Source organism: Oncorhynchus clarkii, chromosome 1 (assembly GCF_045791955.1).
Source record: "Oncorhynchus clarkii lewisi isolate Uvic-CL-2024 chromosome 1, UVic_Ocla_1.0, whole genome shotgun sequence".
NCBI lineage: Eukaryota > Metazoa > Chordata > Actinopteri > Salmoniformes > Salmonidae > Oncorhynchus > Oncorhynchus clarkii.
Genome location: NC_092147.1, coordinates 53,166,813 through 53,190,500, shown reverse-complemented (window position 1 = coordinate 53,190,500; position 23,688 = coordinate 53,166,813). Strand labels below are relative to the sequence as shown.

Sequence of the window (23,688 nt, the reverse complement as noted above, 5' to 3'; positions counted from 1 at the left end):
ACAAAGATTGAGAGGATCTGCAGAGAATAATGGGAGAAACTTCCCAAATACAGGTGTGGCAAGATGGCTGCAATCGCTGCCAAAGGTGCTTCAACAAAGTACTGAGTAAAGGATCTGAATACTTAAATGTCTTATTTCTGTTGCAAACATTTCTAAAAACCTGTTTATTCTTTGTGATTATGGGTTATTGTGTGTAGATTGATGAGGGAGAATACAGTAGAATAGAGGGGAGAATGGGCATATGTGAAAGGACTGAGGGTAAACTATTACTGTAACGCATCCCAAACAAACTCCGGGAACATCAATAGGTCCATTGACATTAGGGCTAGACCGGTGGTGTGTGTCTGTGTGTGCGTGAGTGTGTGTGACCAGTGGTGGGGTTAGACAGTGGTGAGTTATGGCCCTATACTGCCTCAATGAGCAACATTAACAGGTTTTCACATTAAGCAGAGCAACAGTACAGTCTCTGACAGAAGGGGCGAGTAGAGGGAGAGTCAGACCTGGGTTCCAATAATATTTGAAATATTTGAAATACCTTATCAGTGTTTGATTGAGTTTGTCTGGCACAATGTAATCAATAAAAAAAGTCCACACAGAGCAAAACCTTCCCACATGGCACTCTAGGCATACACTCAAAGTATAAAAGATTTTAAAAAGTACTGACCCTGGTCTGGAGAGTGTGAGAGAAAACACAATGGTAATTATGTTTCTCCATCTTCCTCACCTGGCTACTACAACTAGCCTACTGCAAACCAAACCCACACAACACAGAGAGTCTATTGAAATGCACATAAACATAGTATGTTCTGTTCTGGCCCTAATAGAGCTGCTTGCCAATTTGAATTAAGCTTGAAAAAAAGGAATTTGACAAAGCCTACATACACATGCATGCACGCACACATTGCACAAACAAACACACACACATAGGCAGGCAGGTAGGCAGGCACGCATGCGTGTGCGCGCACACACACACAGTGAGGTCGGCAAACATAATACAAACATTATATATATATGGCATGTCCTCGCTGTGGAAAATGAAAACCCCACATTAAAATTCCATATGACACAGAAATGAATCATTCCCCAGCACTGAATCTGATTTCTGGGGCTGGAGGAGAGGGGAAGAGGGAGGGAGGATGAGGGATGAGGAGTGGACAGAGTGGTGGTGATTCCCCTGCCCTACTTTCCTCCATTCACCAGCTTCTCCTGGGAAAAGAGGAGGAGGAGGTGGATGGAGGGAAGATGGAGGGAGGCTCTTCTGCCACGCTTGGCCTGTCACTACGAGATGCCACATAGCTCAACAAGCCCACCACACCATACTGCTCTCTCTAACTCTCATGCTCCAACGGTCAGTTTCCCAGACCCAGATTAAGCCTATGGTCTTAGGCTAAAAATAACTGTCAATGGCTGACTATGTGTAACCACGCCAGCCCAGGACCTTCACATCCGGCTTCTTTACCTGTGGGATCGTCTGAGATTGAGGAATATTTCTGGCCTGGCTCCCCAATGGGTGGGCCTGGGGTGATGGTCGGATTTGCGTTTATCGTCGAAGGAATGATCGTTACACCGAGGCCTGTAATCTGGAGTGGGATGTTCTGGGGCGGTGTGTCACAGCATCATCGGACTGAGCTTGTTGTCATTGCAGACAATCTCAACTCTGTGCGTTACAGGGAAGACATCCTCCTCCCTCATGTGGTACCCTTCCTGCAGGCTCGTCCTTACATAACCCTCCAGCATGACAATGCCACCAGCCATACTGCTCGTTCTGTGCATGATTTCCTGCAAGACAGGAATGTCAGTGTTCTGCCATGGCCAGTGAAGAGCCCGGATCTCAATCCCATTGAGCACGTCTGGGACCTGTTGGAACGGAGGGTGTGGGCTAGGGCCATTCCCCCCAGAAATGTCCGGGAACATGCAGGTGGCTTGGTGGAATCACAGCAAGAACCGGCAAATATGGTGCAGTCCATGTGGAGGATATGCACTGCAGTACTTAATGCAGCTGGTGGCCACACACTGTTACTTTTGATTTTGACCTCCCCCCTTTGTTCAGCGACACATTATTCCATTTCTGTTTGTCGCATGTCTGTGGAACTTTAGTTTGAGAAACAGACATATCACAAGTCCTCAACTGGCAGCTTTATTAAATAGTACCCACAAAACACCAGTCTCAATGTCAACGGTGAAGAGGTGACTCAGTTTCTGTGTTTCTGTTTCTGTGCGGGTGGACCATTTCAGATTGTCAGTGATGTGTATACCGAGGAACTTGGTGTACACATCACTGTGTACACACATCACTGTGTACACCTTCTCCACTGTGGTCTCGTTGATGTGGATAGGGGTGTGCTCCTTCTGCAGTTTCCTGAAGTCCACGATCAGCTCCTTCGTTTTGTTGACGTTGAGGGAGAGGTTATTTTCCTGGCACCACTCCGCCAGGACCCTCACCTCCTCCCTGTAGGCTGTCTCGTCTTTGTTGATAATCAGGCCTACTACTTTTGTGTCGTCTGCAAACTTGATGATTGAGTTGGAGGCGTGCGTGGCCACGCAGTCATGAGTGAACATGGAGTACAGGAGGGGGCTGAGCACGCACCCTTGAGGGCCTGCTGTTTTGAGGATCACCGAAGTGGAGGTGTTGTTTCCTACCTTCACCACCTGGGGATGGCCCGTCAGGAAGTCCAGGACCCAGTTGCAAAGAGAAGGGTTCAGACCCAGGGCCCTGAGCTTAATGATGAGCTTGGAGGGTACTATGGTGTTGAAGGCTGAGCTATAGTCAACGAACAGCATTCTGACATAGGTATTCCTCTTGTCCATCTGGGATAGGCCAGTGTGCAGTGCGATGGCTATTGCATCGTCTGTGGATCTATTGGTGCGGTAATCAAATTGAAGTGGGTCTCGGGTGTCAGGTAAGGTAGAGGTGATATGATCCTTATAGTCATTTAGTTCAGTTACCTTAGCTTTCTTGGGAACAGGAACAATGGTGGACATCTTGAAGCAAGTGAGGACAGCAGAGTAGGATAGAGAGAGACTGAATATGTCCGTAAACACTCCAGCCAGTTGGTCTGTGCATGCTCTGAGGACGCGGCTAGGGATGCCATCTGGGCCGGCAGCCTTGCGAGGGTTAACACGCTTAAATGTCTTACTCACGTCGGCCACGGAGAACAAGAGCCCACAGTCCTTGGGAGCGGGCCGCGTCGGTGGCACTGTGTTGTCCTCAAAGCGGGCAAAGAAGGTGTTTAGCTTGTTTGAGAGCAAGGCGTCGGTGTCCGCGACTTGGCTGGTTTTCCCTTTGTAGTCCGTGATTGTCTGTAGACCCGGCCACATACGTCTCGTGTCTGAGCCGTTGAATTGCGACTCCACTTGGCTCTGTACTGATGTTTTGCCTGTTAGACTTTCTTAAGGAGGAAATAAGTACACTGTTTTGTATTCTACCATATTCCCATTCACATCGCCATGGTTAAAGGAGGTGGTTCACACTTTCAGATTTACGCAAATACTGCCATCTATCCACGGTTTCTGGTTTGGGTAGTTTTTTTTAGTCACTGTGCGAACAACATCCCTTCCTGATGAACTCAGTCACTGTGTCCGTGTATACGTCAATGTTATTCTCAGAGACTACCTGGAACATATCCCAGTCCGCGTGATCAAAACAATCTTGAAGCATCGATTCCAATTGATCAGAGCAGCGATGAATAAACCTTAGCATGGGTACTTCCTGTTGCCTATAGGAAGGGAGGAACAAAATGGAGTTGTAATCTGATTTGTCAAAGGGAGGTCGGGGGAGGGCCTTGTAGGCATCTCAAAAAGGCAAGTAGCAGTGGTCTATTGTTTTTCCTAAGCGAGTACTACAGTCAATGTGTTGATAGACTTTCATTAGCCTTTTCCTCAAATTTGTTTTGTTAAAATGTCCTGCTACAATAAATGCGGACTCAGGATATGTGGTTTCCAGTTTGCATAAAGTCCATTATAGTTCCTTGAGGGTCATCGTGGTATCGGCTTGAGGGGGAATATACACGGTTGTGACTATAACCAAAGAGAATTATCTTGGAAGGTAATACGGTTGGCATTTTGATTGTGAGGTATTCTAGGTCGGGTGAACAAAAGGACTTGAGTTTCTGTATGTTATCACAATCACACAATGAGTAGATAATCATGAAACATACGTCGCCTTTCTTCTTCCAGGAGAGTTCTTTATTCCTGTCTGCACAATGAACTGAGAACCCAGCTTGCTGTATGGACGGGGTATATCCTGAGAGAGCCATGATTCCGTGAAACAGAGTATGTTACAGTCCCTGATGTCTCTCTGGAAGGAGATCCTCACCTTGAGCTTGTCTACTTTATAGTCCAGAGACTGAACATTAGCGAGTAATATACTCAGAAGCGGTGGATGGTGTACTAGCCATTTCAGCAGGACAATAACCTAAAACACAACAGTGAATGTTCCTGCGTGGCCGAGTTACAGTTTGACAGAGCTTGAAGAATTTTGAAAAGAATAATGAACAAATGTTGCACAATTCAGGTGTGGATTTACCCAGAAAGACTCAAAGCAGTAATCACTGTCAAATGTCATTCTACAAAGTATTGACTCAGGGGTGTGAATACGTATGATAAATGAGATATTTCTGTATTTCATTTTCGATACATTTGCTAAAACAACAACATGTGTTCACTTTGTCACTATGGGGTATTGTTATTAGATGGGTTAGAAAAAAAGAAGAATGTAATACATTTTGAATTCAGGCTGTAACACAACATGTAACAGCCTGACCTGTTTAATAAGTCAAAGGGTATGACTACTTTCTAAAGGCACTGTATAGGGAATAGGGTGCCATTTGGGACAGCCTGAGAATCAGCCAGTCAGTTAGTTAAAAACGTCTTATGGCTGCAGGGGCAGTATTGAGTAGCTTGGATGAAAGGTGCCCAGAGGTGCCCAGAGGGTCTGCTACTCAGTCCCAGTTGCTAATATATGCATAATATAGTATTAGTATTGGATAGAAAACACTCTGAGGTTTCTAAAACTGTTTGAATGATGTCTGTGAGTATAACAGAACTCATATGGCAGGCAAAAACCTGAGAAGAAATCCAAACAGGAAGTGAGAAATCTGAGGTTGGTCGATTTTCAACCCATCCCCTATTGCATTAACAGTAGGATATGGATGAAGTTGCACTGCCTAGGGCTTCCACTAGATGTCAACCGTCTTTAGGAACTTGAATGAGGCTTCTACTGTGATGTGGGGCTGAATAAGAGCTGAATGAGTCAGGTTACTGGCAGAGAGCCAGGTCCTGGTCATGCGCATTTCACATGATAGCGACCTGTGTTCCATGGCTTCTCTACAAACAAAGCAATTCTCCTGTTGGAACATTAGTGAAGATTCATGATAAAAACATCCTAAAGATTGATTCTATACTTAGTTTGAAATGTTTCTACGACCTGTAATATAACTTTTAGAAGTTTTTGTCCTGACCTACACGAGCGTTTGGATATGTGTACCTAACGCCCTAACAAAAGTAGCTACTTGGACATAAATAATGGACATTATCTAACAAATGAAGCATTTATTGAGGAACTGCGGTTCCTAGGAGTGCATTCTGATGAAGATCATCAAATGTAAGGGAATATTTATAATGTCATTTCTGATTTCTGTTGACTCAAACATGGCGGAAAATGTTATTTGTTTTCTGAGCGCGTTTCAGATTATTGCATGGTTTGCTTTTTCCGTAAAGTAAGGAGAGGTATATCTATATTTCCATGTCTAATGTCACGTTCTGACCTTAGTTCCTTTATTATGTCTTTGTGTTAGTTTGGTCAGTTCGTGAGTTGGGGTGGGTAGTCTATGTTCTTTTTTCTATGCAGTATTTATGTGTTTTGCCTGGTATGGTTCTCAATCAGATGCAGGTGTCGTTCGTTGTCTCTGATTGAGATTAATACTTAGGTAGCCTGTTTTCCCCATTTTAGTTGTGGGTGATTGTTTTCTGTCTCTGTGTCTCCACCAGGCAGAACTGTTTCGTTTTCGTTCGTTCTTCTTGTTATTTCGGTTTTTGTGTTAATAAATCTCAACATGGACATGTACCACGCTGCATATTGGTCCGATCCTTCATACTCCTCGTCAGAGGAAGACGAATCTCGCTACATCTAACACTTTAATTTTCATCGACATTTATGAGTATTTCTGTAAAATGATGTGGCTCTCTGCAATATCACTGGATGTTTTTGGAACTAGTGAACATAACGTGCCAATGTAAACTCCGAATTTTTTATATAAATATGAACTTTATCAAACAAAACATACATGTATTGTGTAACATGAAGTCCTATGAGTGTCATCTGATGAAGATCATCAAAGGTTAGTGATTAATTTTATCTCTATTTGTGCTTTTTGTGACTCCTCTCTTTGGCTGGAAAAATGGCTGAGTTTTTCTTTGGCTTGGTGGTGACCTAACATAATCGTTTGTGGTGCTTTCGCTGTAAAGCCTATTTGAAATCGGACACTGTGGTGGGATTAACAACAATATTACCTTTAAAACGCTATAAAATACATGTATGTTTGAGGAATTTATGCGCCCTGCACTTTCACTGGCTGTTGTCATATCGATCCCGTTAACGGGATTGCAGCCCAAAGAAGTTTTAATACCAGACACTGTATCCATTGTTAAAGTGTGGACACCAATGCTATGATTTTATATTCTGAAAGTGACAGTGTTCAGTTGGTATTCCAGTAGTCATTGCCTGTTCACATCTATTTTATCATGTTTAAACTTGCACTTTAGTTCAGTTTTTACGCTTTATAACTTGTTATAAGAATGTATGAGCCTTTATAATGTCTCATAAGGCTGATCATATCTTTGCCCTATGTCTGTGTGCGACATTCAAATGGACTCAAAATGGCTAGTATTTAGTCAGGATCTTTAGTTTCTCCTCTGTGCTAGTTAATGTACCACAATATATATGCCATTCTGCATAACCAATGCCCACAATAGCCTATCTATGCCCTTTTGCCATTCACTTCAAACACAGTGAAGTTAAAGAATGACCCAGTCTGTTACTGAGAGTGTGGTGCGTGAAAGAGTAAACACAGAGTTCACACCTCTATTGCACAGAGCAACAACTCAAGGACCATGGAGTCTGCATCCCTGATACCACCCTATTCCCTATGTTGCGTACTACTTTTGACCAGAGCCCATTTGGGCCAAGCCTACTCACTTCTTTGTTTCCTATCAGGGTTAATGTGATCAATCAATAATGGCTGAAACAGTCAACTCACCCCAGGTTCTGATGACTGGATAGTGGAGGAAAACCCAACAGAACTAACTGATCTGGTGGACTTCCCCAAAAACAGTATTTTGACCTTATTGTGTGTGACAAACGTGGACCTCTGTCCTCTCTGAGCCCTGTGCCTAAAACACCAGACAGCTGCTATCATGTAGCTGCTATCACACACACATACCCACATGCACACACAACACACACACTTCCATTTTGATGGTCATTTAACAAGTAGTTTCTTCTACTCAAGATCCTGATACTTTCTCTCTGTATTGAAATGTTCTTGTTTGGGGTTAGGCAAATAGAGGGAAAAGGGATAAGGAAACACAGAGTAAAACACAAGGGAATGCAGTTGGGGGTATCACCTATGCCACAGGGAATGTCAGTGTCACGATCTTCTGAGATAAGGAAAAAGATCAGCCTGGATACCTGCTTACCTTGCTCTCCCATCTGTAGTAGATTTGTGACATTATGGACATGCCTGAAAAGAAAACACTTCCATCACCCCAGCCGCACCGCTCTAAATAATCAGTGAACCAAATTGCATTTAATTTATCATAGTCTTTCACCTGTGAGTAAAGTTATCATTACCTTGTGTTTAGAAGATACAATCTAATTCAACTGAAATAAAGGAGTTAAAGGGGCGTGTCTTGCAAGCTGAGTGCCCGCCCCGAGGGCTGAATAACGTGTGGATGACTCCAGAGCTTTTCAGCGTGTGGTTCGTTCAGTGAGTTAGGAAGAAAACTGTTTGCATTCCAATCTCTCTCTCGTCTGGAAGACAGCATGACCAAATTGGGGCTATAGTTATCTTCGGCTCTGGAATTTATTTGTTGAAGACTGAAGTCTAAGGCTTGTTGTTATTTTCTTGGACACATCTCCTACTTGGCTATTTTCTTAGAATATTTATTTCGTTTTTTTCTGCTCTGATTTTAGTGCATAATTCTATTATCTTACATATTTTGTGGAGAGAGCACCAGAAAGCTCGCGCAGAGGTGTTGGACTAAGCTGCAGTTTTGAGGTAAGAACAGTCAATGTCTCTCTTTAGTCGATCTCAATAGAACAACAAAACTATTGCGACCTGTGGAATTTGAACCGAATCCAAATGTGTTCCTTGAAAAGTAATTATAGAGAGCAACATGAAGTGATGGAGAAAACTGTTATGTAAACAATGTTATCCCATATCTTCTAATCTTGCGACGGGGTTCTGTGGTATAACGTATTCATGTCTTATTAACTGTCTATGTTGTGCGCAATGTTTTGATTTGGAAATGGTTTGGATTAGACTAATGGACTAATGCAGCTGTCGACTATTGTTCTAGTTTGCTCAAGTATAGGTGGTTTTTCTGACCGTCGTATGCACACTTTATTACACCACCACAACATTTGTTCAATAATTTTAACAAGCAAAAGACTATCTGCTGAATTAAATGTCAGTATTGCGCAAAGGAAATCTTTGCTACATATTGGAACGTTGGATTCATAAATGTATCCAATTTCTCCGGCGTCGAGCAGTGTGCATTGTTCAAGACTGTATCAGTATTAACTCAGATATGTGGACATCGTTAACGTTAGGTGTGGACGCGGAGTCAAAAACGGAATTATAAAAATGCCCGTTGAACTTTCAACAATCGATTTTGCTTTAGCCTATACCTAGCCTCATTTTTCAATATATAAACCTTATTGTCAGTGGAGTGCATACGTTATATTGAACATAATATATCCTACTTTAACACTGTAGAATAAACTAATGATAGGATACATTCATTTCGTATGACCAAAACATTTATGATGCTACCATTTATCTTGCAAGACACATTTAATCTCTGGTATGAGGAACACCGTTGACACCGTTGACATATTTACCAATTAGCTTGCCTTTGAGAGAGCAGGCAGCCGGCCGATATTGGAGAGTTAAGAGTGAAAGCCGATGTTTGCCAGTCAATCAGTACATCAGTCTTCAAGACGGCATCTTTCCCACGCGAAGTGACAGCGTAACGCGCGCGGCCCAGGGGGTTCGGTCATAATGTGGGCCTGTCGCTCACAACGCACGTGGTAACAGATGGGAACGTCTGGAGCTGTCTCAGTTGGAGGCACCTTGGCAGGAGGAGTTTACTGACAATTAACATTAATCAAAGACTAGCACACATTGGAGGGAGCCCTTTGATATTAGATGTAAACTGGAGTACAGTATGATAGCAGAGAGGTTTGAAACCTCTATATAGACTCCAGACACCCAAGTCAAAGACTGTTTTCTCTGCTACAGCACAGCAAGCAGAGACCCTGAACATCTTCTAAGCCCCAAACCGTAAGACTGCTAAATAGTTAGTGCAATGTAGATAGTTAAATAGTTAACCATAGCTACTTGGACTAACTAATTTGACTCATCACATATGCTGCCTCTACTTTTTATTATCTTTCCTGTTGCTTACCCACTTTATACTTAGCTATATGTACAGTGCCTTGCCACAGTATTCATCCCCCTTGGCGTTTATCCTATTTTGTTGCATTACAACCTGTAATTTAAATTGATTTTTTATTTGGATTTCATGTAATGGACATGCATAAAATAGTCCAAATTGTGAAGTGAAATGAAAAAAATAACTGTTAAAAAAACAAACAAAAAAAACTGAAAAGAAAAAAAAACTGAAAAAACTGAAAAGTGGTGCGTATTCACCCCTTTGCTATGAAGCCCCTAAATAAGATCTGGTGAAGCCAATTACCTTCAGAAGTCACATAATTAGTTAAATAAAGTCCACCTGTGTGCAATCTAAGTGTCACATGATCTCAGTGTATATATATATACCTGTTCTGTAACCACTAAGCAAGGGGCGCCACCAAGTAAGCTGCACCATGAAGACGAAGGAGCACCAAACAGGTCAGGGACAAAGTTGTGGAGAAGTACAGATCAGGTTTGGGTTATAATTATTATTATTTTTACTTTGAACATCCCACAGAGCACCATTAAATCCATGATTAAAAAATTGAAAGAATATGGCACCACAACAAACCTGCCAAGAGAGGGACACCCACCAAAACTCACTGTCCATGCAAGGAAGGCGTTAATCAAAGAGGCAACAAAGAGACCAAAGATAACCCTGAAGGAGCTGCAAAGCTCCACAGCAGAGATTAGAGTATCTGTCCATAGGACCACTTTAAGCCTTACACTCCATAGAGCTGGGCTTTACGGAAGAGTGGCCAGAAAAAAGCCATTGCTTAAGAGACAGGCCCCTTTTTTCTTCACTTCATGTCTGAATGACGTGCCCAAAGTTAATTGCCTGTAGCTCAGGCTCTGAAGCCAGGATATGCATATAATTGGTACCATTGGAAAGAAAACACTTTGCAGTTTGTAGAAATTTTAAAATAATGTAGGAGAATATAACACAGTAGATATGGTAGGAGAAAATCCAAAGACAAATCTACCGTAATTGTTTTTTTTTGAGAGACCATCCTCTTAGAAATGCAAGAGTAAGGTCATATTGAAAATTAGCTTCCTGGATGCAATTCCTATGGCTTTCACGGGGTGTCAGCAGTCTATTTTCAAGGTTTCATGCCTGTAACTTCAAAAATGAATAAGAAGTATCAGTTTTAGTAGTGGGACACAGTCTTGTAAATTTGTGTTTGTGCAAGCCGTGAAGACATTACGTACGTTTCCTATTGAACATACCTCTTTCCGTAAGAAATATTATAGTTTGATTACATTTTAGGGTGTCTGAGGAGTAAATGGAAACATATTTTGACTTGAAAACAAAGCTTAGGTGTAAATTATGTGTACATTTTCTGATTCTTTCTCTGCACGTGTGGACTCCTCAAATCGATGCCGACTTTTTGGGATATAAAGAAGGATTTTATCTAACAAAACGACACTACATGTTATAGCTGGGACCCTTTGGATGACAAATCAGAGGACGATTTTCAAAAAGTAAGTGAATACTTAATCGTTATTTGTGAATGTATGAAACCTGTGCCGGTGGAAAAATATTTTGATGTGGGGAGCCGTCCTCAAACAATCGCATGGCATGTTTTCGCTGTAAATCGGACAATGCACTTAGATTATCAAGCATTTAAGCTTTCAGCCAATATAAGATACTTATATGTACCTAAATGTTTAAAATCCATATTTATGATTATTTATTTGAATTGCGCGCCCTCCAGTTTCACCAGAAGTTGTCCCTCTAGTGGGACTCCTATATGAAAAATAAGCAAACACATTTGGTGTTTGCCAAAAGGTGTGTGGGAGACTCGTACAAACATATGGTAGAAGGTACTCTGGTCAGATGAGACTAAAACTGAGCTTTTTGGCCATCAAGGAAAACGCAATGTCTGGTGCAAACTCAACACCTCTCATCACCCCAATAACAACATCCCCACAGAGAAGCATGGTGGTGGCAGCATCATGCTGTGGGGATGTTTTTCTTTGGCAGGGACTGGGAAACTGGTCAGAATTGAAGGAATGATGGATGAAGATAAATACAGGGAAATTCTTGAGGGAAACCAGAGATTTGAGACTGGTACCGAGGTTCACCTTCCAGCAGGACAATGACCCTAAGCATACTGCTAAAGCAACACTTGAGTGGTTTAAGGGAAAACATTGAAATGTATTGGAATGACCTAGTCAAACTGTCTTGTCCAATGCAGTGCCTGTTAATTTATCATCAAATCACAGCCTACTTTGCCAAACGGCTGATGGTTTAACAAAAGCACATTCGCGAAAAAAGCACAATCGTTGCACGTATGTACCTAACCATGAACACCAATGACTTTTTAAAAACCAATACTCAAGTATATATTTTTAAACCTGCATATTTAGTTAAAATAAATTTATGTTAGCAGGCAATATTAACTACGGAAATTGTGTCACTTCTCTTGCGTTCAGTGCAAGCAGAGTCGGGGTATATGCAGTAGTTTGGGCCGCCTGGCTCATTGCGAACTGTGTGAAGACCATTTCTTCCTAACAAAGACCTTAGTTAATTTGACAGAATTTTACATGATTATGACATAACATTGACGTCCTGCGTTTGCCAGCAGCTCTTCGCAATGTTTCAAGCACAGCGCTGTTTATGACTTCAAACCCATTAACTCCCGAGATTAGTCTGGCAATACTTTAGTGCCTATAAGAACATCCAATAGTCGGTCTATGAAATACAAATGGTATAGAGAGAAATAGTCCTATAATAACTACAACCTAAAACTTCTTACCTGGGAATATTGAAGACTCATGTTAAAAGGAACCACCAGCTTTCATATGTTCTGAGCAAGGAACTTAAACGTTAGCGCTTTTACATGGCACATATTGCACTTTTACTTTCTTCTTCAACACTCTTTTTGCAATATTTAAACCAGATTGAACATGTTTCATTATTTTTTTGAGACTAAATTGATTTTATTGATGTATTATATAAAGTTTTTAAAAAAGTGTTCATTCAGTATTGTTGTAATTGTCATTATTACAAATATATATTTATATATAAAATATCGGCCAATTTTTCGGTTTTGGCTTTTTTTGGTCGTCCAATAATCGGTATCGGCGTTGAAAAATCATAATCGGTCGAACTTTCTCACACACACACACACACACAGCAAATCAGGTTTCAATTAGACCAGCACTTGTGTGTGAAGAGATTGACTCCGGTGGATTCATTACAGTAACACAGCTCTCTGGTCAGGTGTGTGTGACAGTGCTGGACTGCTCAGCCTCTTGTAAATCCAATTCACTTATTCAGGTTTTCTGTCTCTCTGAGGCCAGTCTGGCTAGCAATACTCTCCAGACCGCAGGGTGAGGCCAAATGAGGTTAGAAAGACAATAGACTAGGTTATAGATAGTCTTTCAGAACCAGCTGACTGAGGATTGGAATCCTCTCACATCATGATTAATGGACAACACAAGAAACGTACACCAGCAGTATATACAACAGTACATGGCAAACTAAACTCAGGCTAAGTCAGTTGTGTGGCTATAATGTTCATTTATTCAGTGCGTGCCTATCATGGGGTCAGTGTAGCGACAGAAATAAAATATATTCTATTACCTTTATTTCTATGAGTGTAGCACTCCATCCACATTGTAGGGTGAGAACAAAACAAGGAAAGAACAGTTCACTGGCTCTGAATAGCTGTGAGTGACTCAGATCACATCCCCTACGATGATTAAATGTGTTGAGCTAGGATCATGTACATACCCACATTTGTTATCTCACTTTCCCTCTTTTACTTTCTCCTTCTTTCTTTCCCAAATATCTGGGCGATTTTTGAGTGCTTTTTGAGGGGTGAGACATACACACACACTGCAAAGTGTAAACAGAGTATTTTGTTCCTTGTGTGTGTTGCGGCTGGGTAGGAGAGCATTTGCCTTGTTAAAGAAAGAAAAAATAGTAGTGTGATGATGGTAGAACAGCTGCCAACATGGATGACTGAACACACACACTCTTACCACCGCCTAAAGCTTTTCTTCTCTTAACTTTCTTCACATGAGTGTTGTTGGAAAATTGTTTTGCTGCCCAGATACAGAAGTTATGTCCACAGGATATAAAAATGCTAATGTCAACACAGTTCACAAACCCTACAATTTACACAGTGATATGCGTCAGAGAGTAGCAAAAATGCATTCAGTTTTCTCAACGAACCTTCTAATTGTATTTATTTTATTTGTATATATTTAACTTTTATTTAACTAGGCAAGTCAGTTAAGAACAAATTCTTATTTACAATGACGGCCTACCTAATATAGCAGTGGACCCTGTAAGATAGCAGGAGAGAGATATGTGAGAAAACATCTCATCTCCACCTAACAAGCCTGCTTTGATTTTGCCTGCACTACAGTGATGAACTGGATTTTTGCCATCGGTGATACCATTATACTTGTGAAACACCCAATCAGCCAGAAAGACAGACTGGGAAAAGGCACTATGCCGATGTGTGTTCCCTATCCAATCTAGACCAATCCATTTATTAGTAGGAGATATTAACGTGTGAAATGCACATGGCAATAATAGTAAGAATTTGGTGGATGCTTATTTTTGTCCTGGAGCAATTAGCGTTAAGTGCCTTGCTCAAGGGCACATCGACCTATTTTTCACTTTGTGGGTTTGAAGATTTCAAACTAGGAAATTCTCAGTTACTGGGCCAACCCTCCACCGATCCCTTCCTGTTGTAGCTGATGAGGGAAGGGGTGACAGTGGTGTGCTGCGCTAGCTGGCCTAGTTTAGTATCACTCATAAAAGAGCTCAAATTAAAGATGCACTCTGCAGTAATCGCTCCGCCACTTCTTGGTTGCTAAAATTCTAAAAGTTAGACTAATTTAACTTTAATTGACAAAACAAGCAAGTATAGTGTAGAGAATCATTGTACCACCTAACTGCTATGAAATATATTTTACAAAACGAAACATATTGTATTTTCAGCTGTTAGAAGCAGGTGTACAAAACAAACTACAAAACCGAAAGTAAAAAATAAAAAACTAAACGTAAAAATGGGAATCATAGAAATAGTGCACATAATTTACTTTCAATGAGAATGATAGATCTATAACACATATTCATTTTGTTTGGTGGCTCAAAAAGTTACACATTGTAGCTTTAATCAATCTGCGAAGGTTCCACATGGAGGGTGTAAGAGTCTCTCTCTCTCTCTCTCTCTCTCTCTCTCTCTCTCTCTCTCTCTCTCTCTCTCTCTCTCTCTCTCTCTCTCTCTCTCTCTCTCTCTCTCTCTCTCTCCTCTCTCTCTCTCTCTCTCTCTCTCTCTCTCTCTCTCTCTCTCTCTCTCTCTCTCTCTCTCTCTCTCTCTCTCTCTCTCTCTCATTAATAACTGCTGATGTGGCTGTCCGCTTGGACATCAGTGTCTGATCGCTGCATGGCCCCGTTTTCACAGCCCTAATCACACCACATGATTCATACTAATACACCATACCCACTACCTTTCTCTTCTTTCTTTCCCTCCCTCTCTCACTTCTATCTCTCCCCCTCTCTCTCTCTCTCTCTGGCCGGTCGTTTGATTGCTGTATGGCCCTAAACAGACCAAATGATTAATACGAATGCACCATCCCCTTTCCCACTACCTTTCTCCTTCTTTCTCTCTCCTTTACATCTCTCCATCTCTTTTCTTCCTTCCTTATCCATATCTCTCTCTCTCCCCCCCCCCCCCCACTCTCTCTCTCCTCTGCTCTCATCCAGCCTGAGGGCACGTCTGCATCAGTATCGAGGGGCAGGCAGGAAGGGGAAAATCAGGCCCGGTGGGTCATCTCTGTGTACTTTGCTTCCCGGTATCGTATCAGCCCCACTGCTCTTCACTCCGGCACCATCCACCATGCTGCAGTTCACCCACATATGCACACCACACAGGCATGTGCACACACACACACACACACCGTCCTCTGAGAGCTCGGAACTAAATGGTGTATCTATATGTTGGCTCAATGTGAAAATTGCTTTTTTTGATCGCTGGAGGACCCTTCATTTAATGTTTGAGATGTAGGAGAGCAGAGTAGCCTGTAATGGGTTCCATATCTTTGTTGTCGAGAGACACCAGGAAAATGACATTTGCTTTCCAGTGTTGAAGCACAAATAATTTACACAGTCGAGGTGAGAAAAGGAGAGGAAAGGTGTGTACTTTTCCGGCACCTTGTATAAAAGGGAATAGATGTATGTTTCTGGGGTTTTCACACACAATACATGCATTGGAATTGCACCGGTGTTCTTGCAATTGATTTGATGTTCAAAGACATAGTGGGATTTTGTAGTCTTGCTATTTCTTTAAGCTAAAGGTCACGTCATGCTGAAATTGCTTTCATTGCTGCCCAGTTCTTAAAACAATAACGCTGCCCAGTTTTAAAAACAATAACCAGTTCTTAGAACAGCCTATAGAGAACAATGGATGTTTATGTCTGCTTTTTAAGTGTGTGAGGTTTGCTATGAATTTGACTCCCATGAGCATCATAAAAAAATATATACTAGGTTATAAAGAAATATGGAGGAAGTCGAGGACATGCACATACTGTACAGCAGGGATCAACAAATACAATGAACAAAAATATAAACGCAACATGCAGCAATTTCAAATATTTTACTGAGTTACAGTTCATAAGAGGAAATCAGTCAATGGAAATACATTCATTAGGTCCTAATCTTTTGATATCACATGACTGGGAATACAGATATGTAGTATACAGTACCTTAAAAAAAGGTAGGGGCATGGATTAAAAAAAACAGTAAGTATCTGGTGACCACCATTTGCCTCATGCAGCGCCTTTGCATAGAGTTGATCAGGCTGTTGATTGTGGTCTGTGGAATGTTGTCCCACTCCTCTGGATATTGGTGGAAACTGGAGCACGATGTCGTACACATCGATCCAGAGCATCCCAAACACGCTCAACGGTTGACATGTCTGGTGAGTATGCAGGCCATGAAAGAAATGCGACCGTTTCAGCTTCCAGGAATTGTGTACAGATCCTTGTGACATGGGGCTGTGCATAATCATGCTAAAATATGAGGTGATGACAATGGATGAATGGAACGACAATGGGCCTTAACATCTCTCTGGTAAGAAGAAGGGCGGGGGTGTATGCCTTATGATTAATGAGTCGTGGTGTGATCATAACAACATACAGGAACTCAAGTCCTTTTGTTCACCTTACCTAGAATTCCTTACAATAAAATGCTATTCTCTTCGATTATAATGACAGCCGTGTATATCCCCCACCAAGCAGACACCTCGATGGCCCTGAAAGAACTTCATTGAACTCTATGTAAACTGGAAACAACATAGCCTGAGGCTGCATTTATTGTAGCTGGGGATTTTAACAAGGCTAATCTGAAAACAAGGCTCCCTAAATTTGATCAGCATATCGAATGCGCGACCCGGGCTGGCAAAACCCTGGATCATCGCTACTCTTATTTCCCTGATGCATACCAAGCTCACCCTCGCCCTCCTTTCGGCAAATCTGACCTCCACTCCTTTCTGACGGGCCGCCCCAGGTGGTGAAGGTAGGAAACATCATCTCCACCCCACAGATCCTCAACACTGGGGCCCCACAAGGGTGTGTTCTCAGCCCTCTCCTGTACTCCCTGTTCACCCATGATTGTATGGCCATGCACGCCTCCAACTCAGTCATCAAGTTTGCAGACGACACTACAGTGGTAGGCTTGATTACCAACAACGGCGAGACGGCCTACAGGGAGGAGGTGAGGGCCCTCGGAGTGTGGTGACAGGAAAATAACCTCACACTCAACGTCAACAAAACAAAGGAGATGATCGCCTTTTCAGGTGAATGTTGTCTGTTAGCGGAACCCCTGCCCTAGAAAGGTTAATTTATCATTGAATCACAGCCTACTTCGCCAAACGGGTGATTTCACAAGCTCATTCGTGAAAAAAGCACTGTCGTTGCACCAATGTGTACCTAACCATGAACATCAATGCCTTTCTTAAAATCAATACACAAGTATATATGTTTTAAACCTGCATATTTAGTTAATATTGCCTGCTAATGTGAATTTCTTTTAACTAGGGAAATTGTGTCACTTCTCTTACGTTCTGTGCAAGCAGAGTCAGGGTATATGCAGCAGTTTGGGCCGCCTGGCTCATTGCGAACTGTGTGAAGACTATTTCTTTCTAACAAAGACCGTAATTCATTTGCAAGAATTGTGCATTATTATGACATAACATTGAAGGTTGTGCAATGTAACAGCAATAATTAGACTTAGGGATGACACCCGTTCGATACAAAACGGCACGGTTCTGTATTTCACTGAAAGAATAAACGTTTTGATTTCGAAATGATAGTTTCCGGATTTGACCATATTAATGACCTAAGGCTCATATTTCTGTGTGTTATTATATTATAATTAAGTCTATGATTTGATAGAGCAGTCTGACTGAGTGGTGGTAGGCGGCAGCAGGCTCGTAAGCATTCATTCAAACAGCACTTTCCTGCATTTGCCAGCAGCTCTTCGCTGAGCTTCAAGCATTGCGCTGTTTATGACTTAAATCTATCAACTCCCGAGATTAGGCTGGCAATATTAAAGTACCTATTAGAACATCCAATGGTCAACGGTATATGAAATACAAATTGCATAGAGAGAAATAGTCCTATAATAACTACAACCTAAAACTTCTTACCTGGGAATATTGAAGACTCATGTTAAAAGGAACCACCAGCTTTCATATGTTCTGAGCAAGGAACTTAAAAGTTAGCTTTTTACATGGCACACTTTTACTTTCTTCTCCAAAACTTTGTTTTTAAATTATTTTACCCAAATTGAACGTTTCATTATTTATTTGAGACTAAATAGATTTTATTTATGTATTATAATTATCCTCTTACTTCTACCCCCTCCTTTTTCGAACATTCTGTTAAAAATCGCGCAACTTTTCAGCGTCCTGCTACTCATGCCAGGAATATAGTATATGCATATGATTAGTATGTGTGGATAGAAAACACTCTGAAGTTTCTAAAACTGGTTAAATTACGGCTGTGACTATAACAGATCGTGTGTTTCATTGAAAAACGCAAGAAAAACTGCTCTCTGAAAGCTAAAAATAATTTCCATAAGTCACTTTCATGGGTTGTTAAAAGAGGACAAAATTTAATATCGACCTGCATGCAATTCATACAAATTCCACACGATGTCGCCATTGTCGTCATTTTCAATTGAATTTTTTGTTGGAAAATCCAAGTATCTGGCTTCCGTTTCTTCCAGTCTCCACCAGGACGCTGTAAATGTGGACAATGGCAGCCATTGATTTGCAGACGAGGAGCTATTGAATATACATCGCCCTGTAATCATTTTGATAGATTATAAACGCTTACTAATACCTAAAGTTGGATTACAAAAGGATTTCGAAGTGTTTTGTGAAAGTTTATCGTCGACTTTTTTAATTTAAAAAAATGACGCAGCGTTTAAAAACGATGTTTTTTTCTGAATGACACAGCTTCCATAGAAAGCTATTTTGGGTATATTTGGACCGATTTAAACGAAAAAAAGACCCAATAGTGATGTTTATGGGGCATATAGGAGTGCCAAGAAAGAAGCTCGTCAAAGGTAATGAATGTTTTATATTTTATTTCTGCGTTTTGTGCTGCGTCGGATAAGCAGAGTCTTTGTTTACGTCGCATTCAGGCATTTTGAGGTGGTGCATGCTATCAGATAATACCTTCTCATGCTTTCGCCGAAAAGCATTTTAAAAATCTGACTTGTTGGCTAGGTTCACAACGAGTGTAGCTTTAATTCAATACCCTGCTTGTGAATTTTGATCAAGGTTTGAGTTTTAACGAGTACATTTAGCATTTAGCGTAGCGCATTTGCATTTCCAGGTGCCTACTTGAGACATATGCGTCTCAAGTAGAATCGAGAAGTTTTAAGTTAAAATAACGTGTTCATTCAGTATTGTTGTAATTCTCATTATTACAAATATATATATAAATATCGGCCGATTTAATCGGTTTCTGCTTTTTTTTGGTCCTCCAATAATCGGTATCGGCATTGAAAAATCATAATCGGTCGACCTGTACTTAAAATTCACTGTATCACATTTCCAGTGGGTCAGAAGTTTACATACACCAAGTTGACTGTGCCTTTAAACAGCTTGGAAAATTCCAGAAAATGATGGCATGGCTTTAGAAGCTTCTTATAGGCTAATTAACATAATTTGAGTATATTGGAGGTGTACCTGTAGATGTATTTCAAGGTCTGCCTTCAAACTCAGTGCCTCTTTGCTTGACATAATGAGGAAATCAGCCAAGACCTCACAAAAACATTTGTAGACCTCCACAAGTCTGGTTCATCCTTGGGAGCAATTTTGCAAATGCCTGAAGGTACAATGTTCATCTGTACAAACAATAGTACGCAAGTATAAACACAAAGGGACCATGCAGCCGGCATAAAGCTCAGGAAGGAGACGCGTTCTGTCGCCTAGAGATGAACGTACTTTGGTGCGAAAAGTGCAAATAGAGCAGAGAAACAACAGCAATAGACCTTGTGAAGATGCTGGAGGAATCAGGTACAAAAGTATCTATATCCACAGTAAAACGAGTACTATATTGACATAACCTGAAAGACCGCTCAGCAAGGAAGAAGCCACTGCTCCAAAACCGCCATAAAAAAAGCCAGACTACGGTTTGCAACTGCACATGGAGACAAAGATCGTACTTTTTTGAGAAATGTCTTCTGGTCTGATGAAACAAAAATAGAACTATTTGGCCATAATGACCATTGTTATGTTTGGAGGAAAAAGGGGAGGCTTGCAAGCTGAAGAACACCATCCCAACCATGAAGCACAGTGGTGGCAGCATCATGTTGTGGGGGTGCTTTGCTGCAGGAGGGACTGATGCGTTTCACAAAATAGATGGCATCATGAGGCAAGAAAATTATGTGGATATATTGAAGCAACATCTCAAGACATCAGTCAGGAAGTTAAAGCTTGGTCGCAAATGGGTATTCCAAATGGACAATGACCCCAAGCAGACTTCCACAGTTGTGGCAAAATGGCTTAAGGACAACAAGGTCAATGTATTGGAGTGGCCATCACATAGCCATAACCTCAATCCCATGGAAGATTTGTGGGCAGAACTGAAAAAGCATGTGCGAGCAAGACGGCCTGAGTCAGTTACACCAGCTCTGTCAGGAGGAATGTGCCAAAATTCACCCAACTTATTGTGTGAAGCTTGTGGAAGGCTACCCGAAATGTTTGACCCAAGTTAAACAATTTAAAGGCAATGCTACAAAATACTAATTTAGTGTATGTAAACTTCTGACCCACTGGGGATGTGATGAAAGAAATAAAAGCTGAAATTAATCCTTCTCTCTTCTATTATTCTGACATTTCACATTCTTAAAATAAAGTGGTGATCCTAACTGACCTAAAACAGGGAATTTTTACTAGGTTTAAATGTCAGGAATTGTGAAACTGAGTTTAAATGTATTTGGCTAAGGTGTATGTAAACTTCTAACTTCAACTGTATATAGCGAAGGGCACATACAGTGGGGCAAAAAAGTATTTAGTCAGCCAAGAAGAGAGAGGCCTGTAATTTTCATCATAGGTACACTTCAATTATGACAGACAAAATGAGAGAAAAAATCCAGAAAAATCACATTGTAGGATTTTTAATGAATTTATTTGCAAATTATGGTGGAAAATATGTATTTGGTCATCTACAAACAAGCAAGATTTCTGGCTCTCACAGACGTGTAACTTCTTCTTTAAGAGGCTCCTCTGTCCTCCACTCGTTACCTGTATTAATGGCACCTGTTTGAACTTGTTATCAGTATAAAAGACACCTGTCCACAACCTCAAACAGTCACACTCCAAACTCCACTATGGCCAAGACCAAATAGCTGTCAAATGACACCAGAAACAAAATTGTAGACCTACACCAGGCTGGGAAGACTGAATCTTATTGGTAAGCAGCTTGGTTTGAAGAAATCAACTGTGGGAGCAATTATTAGGAAATGGAAGACATACAAGACCATTGATAATCTCCCTCGATCTGGGGCTCCACGCAAGGTCTCACCCCGTGGGGTCAAAATGATCACAAGAACAGTGAGCAAAAATCCCAGAACCACACGGGGGGACCTAGTGAATGACCTGCAGAGAGCTGGGACCAAAGTAACAAAGCCTACCATCAGTAACACACTACGCCTCCAGGGACTCAAATCCTGCAGTGCCAGACGTGTCCCCCTGCTTAAGCCAGTGCATGTCCAGGCCCGTCTGAAGTTTGCTAGAGAGCATTTGGATGATCCAGAAGAAGATTGGGAGAATGTCATATGGTCAGATGAAACCAAAATATAACTTTTTAGTAAACTCAACTCGTTGTGTTTGGAGGACAAAGAATGCTGAGTTGCATCCAAAGAACACCATACCTACTGTGAAGCATGGGGGTGGAAACATCATGCTTTGGGGCTGTTTTTCTGCAAAGGGACCAGGACGACTGATCCGTGTAAAGGAAAGAATGAATGGGGCCATGTATCGTGAGATTTTGAGTGAAAACCTCCTTCCATCAGCAAGGGCATTGAAGATGAAACGTGGCTGGGTCTTTCAGCATGACAATGATCCCAAACACACCGCCTGGGCAACGAAGGAGTGGCTTCGTAAGAAGCATTTCAAGGTTCTGGAGTGGCCTAGCCAGTCTCCAGATCTCACGTCTCCTCAGTCCGGTGAGACCTGTTCCGGCTCCATGGACGAAGCCACTAGTGATGATTCATGGCCCGGAGCCTGCAGTGATGATCCATGGCACCAATCCTCCAGTGATAATCCATGGGCCGGAGCCTCCAGTGATAATCCATGGCAGGGGTGCCTTCAGCCTTCAGGTGTGATCAATGGCCCGGAGCCTGTAGTGATGATCCATGGCACGGAGCCTGTAGTGATGATCCATGGCACAAAGCCTCCAGCGACGGTCCCCTGGCCGGAGCCTCCAGCGACGGTCCCTAGTCCGGAGCCTCCAGCGACGGTCCTCAATCCGGAGCCTCCAGCGACGGTCCCCAGTCCAGGGTCTCCAGCGACGGTCTGCAGCCCAGAATCTTCAGCGACGAGCTGCAGTCCGGAGCCTCCAGCGGGAGTTCCCAGTCCGGAGCTACCGGCGACAATCTGCCTCCAGCGGAGCCTCCAGCGGTGGTTCCCAGTTCATAGCCTCAGGCGATGATCCACGGTCCGGTTCCTCCGGCAACGATTCACGGTCCAGAGTCTCCGGCGACGATCCATGGTCCGGTTCCACAGAAGCGGAGGGATCCGCGCATGGAGCGGGGCCTACGTCCCGAACTGGAGCCGCCACATAGGGTAGATGCCCACCCGGACCCTCCCCTATAGGTTCAGGTTTGCGACCGGGAGTCTGCACCTTTCGCCCTGACTTTAGAGATCCTTTTAATTCTCTATTTGGTAGGTCAGGGTGTGACTAGGGTGGGAAATCTATGTTTATATTTCTTTGTTGGCCGAGTATGGTTCCCAATAAGAGGCAGCTGTCTATCGTTGTCTCTGATTGGGGATCATACTTAGGCAGCCCTTTTTCCCACCTTCAGTTGTGGAATCTTGTCTTTTTGTGTTGCATGTGTTGCACTCCTAGCTTTACGTTCGTTGATTTGTTTATTGTTTTTGGTGGAACATTTAAAAAAATGTAAGAAAATGTACACCTACCACGCTGCACCTTGGTCTTCATTTAACGACGGACGTTACAGATATAGGACATTTCATATCCCAATAACAATACATATCATGATATAGCACATTTTAAATCGTTTATATAAAATGACCAGATGTAAAGGTGTATTTCTTATTATATTTTGAAATATACTCAACAAATAAAAGGTACTTACTCATATTTGATTACTTCTCCTTTTATTTAGAACCTTTGTGCAATTTTTCAATAAAGAATTTAACAAAATATAACATATTAATGTATTCAACTATAGTTGCAAACAAAATAAATATAGGCCTAAAATGTATAAATATTT

The 23,688-nt window shown here is 41.8% G+C and overlaps 1 protein-coding gene across 3 annotated transcripts in view; it reads left to right on the top strand.

The window, feature by feature from the left end:
- Window positions 1–7,949: 7,949 nt before the first annotated feature.
- The window catches only part of LOC139416575 (tetraspanin-18B), a 105,977-nt gene continuing 90,238 nt past the window's right edge, over window positions 7,950–23,688 (top strand). For 2 of the 3 annotated variants that reach the window (XM_071165409.1, XM_071165400.1), the window contains exon 1: window positions 7,969–8,276. The gene's annotated coding sequence lies outside the window, so the exon portion shown is untranslated. Of the gene's footprint in view, window positions 8,277–23,688 lie in introns of all 3 variants that reach the window. The other variant, XM_071165418.1, reaches the window with a different exon arrangement.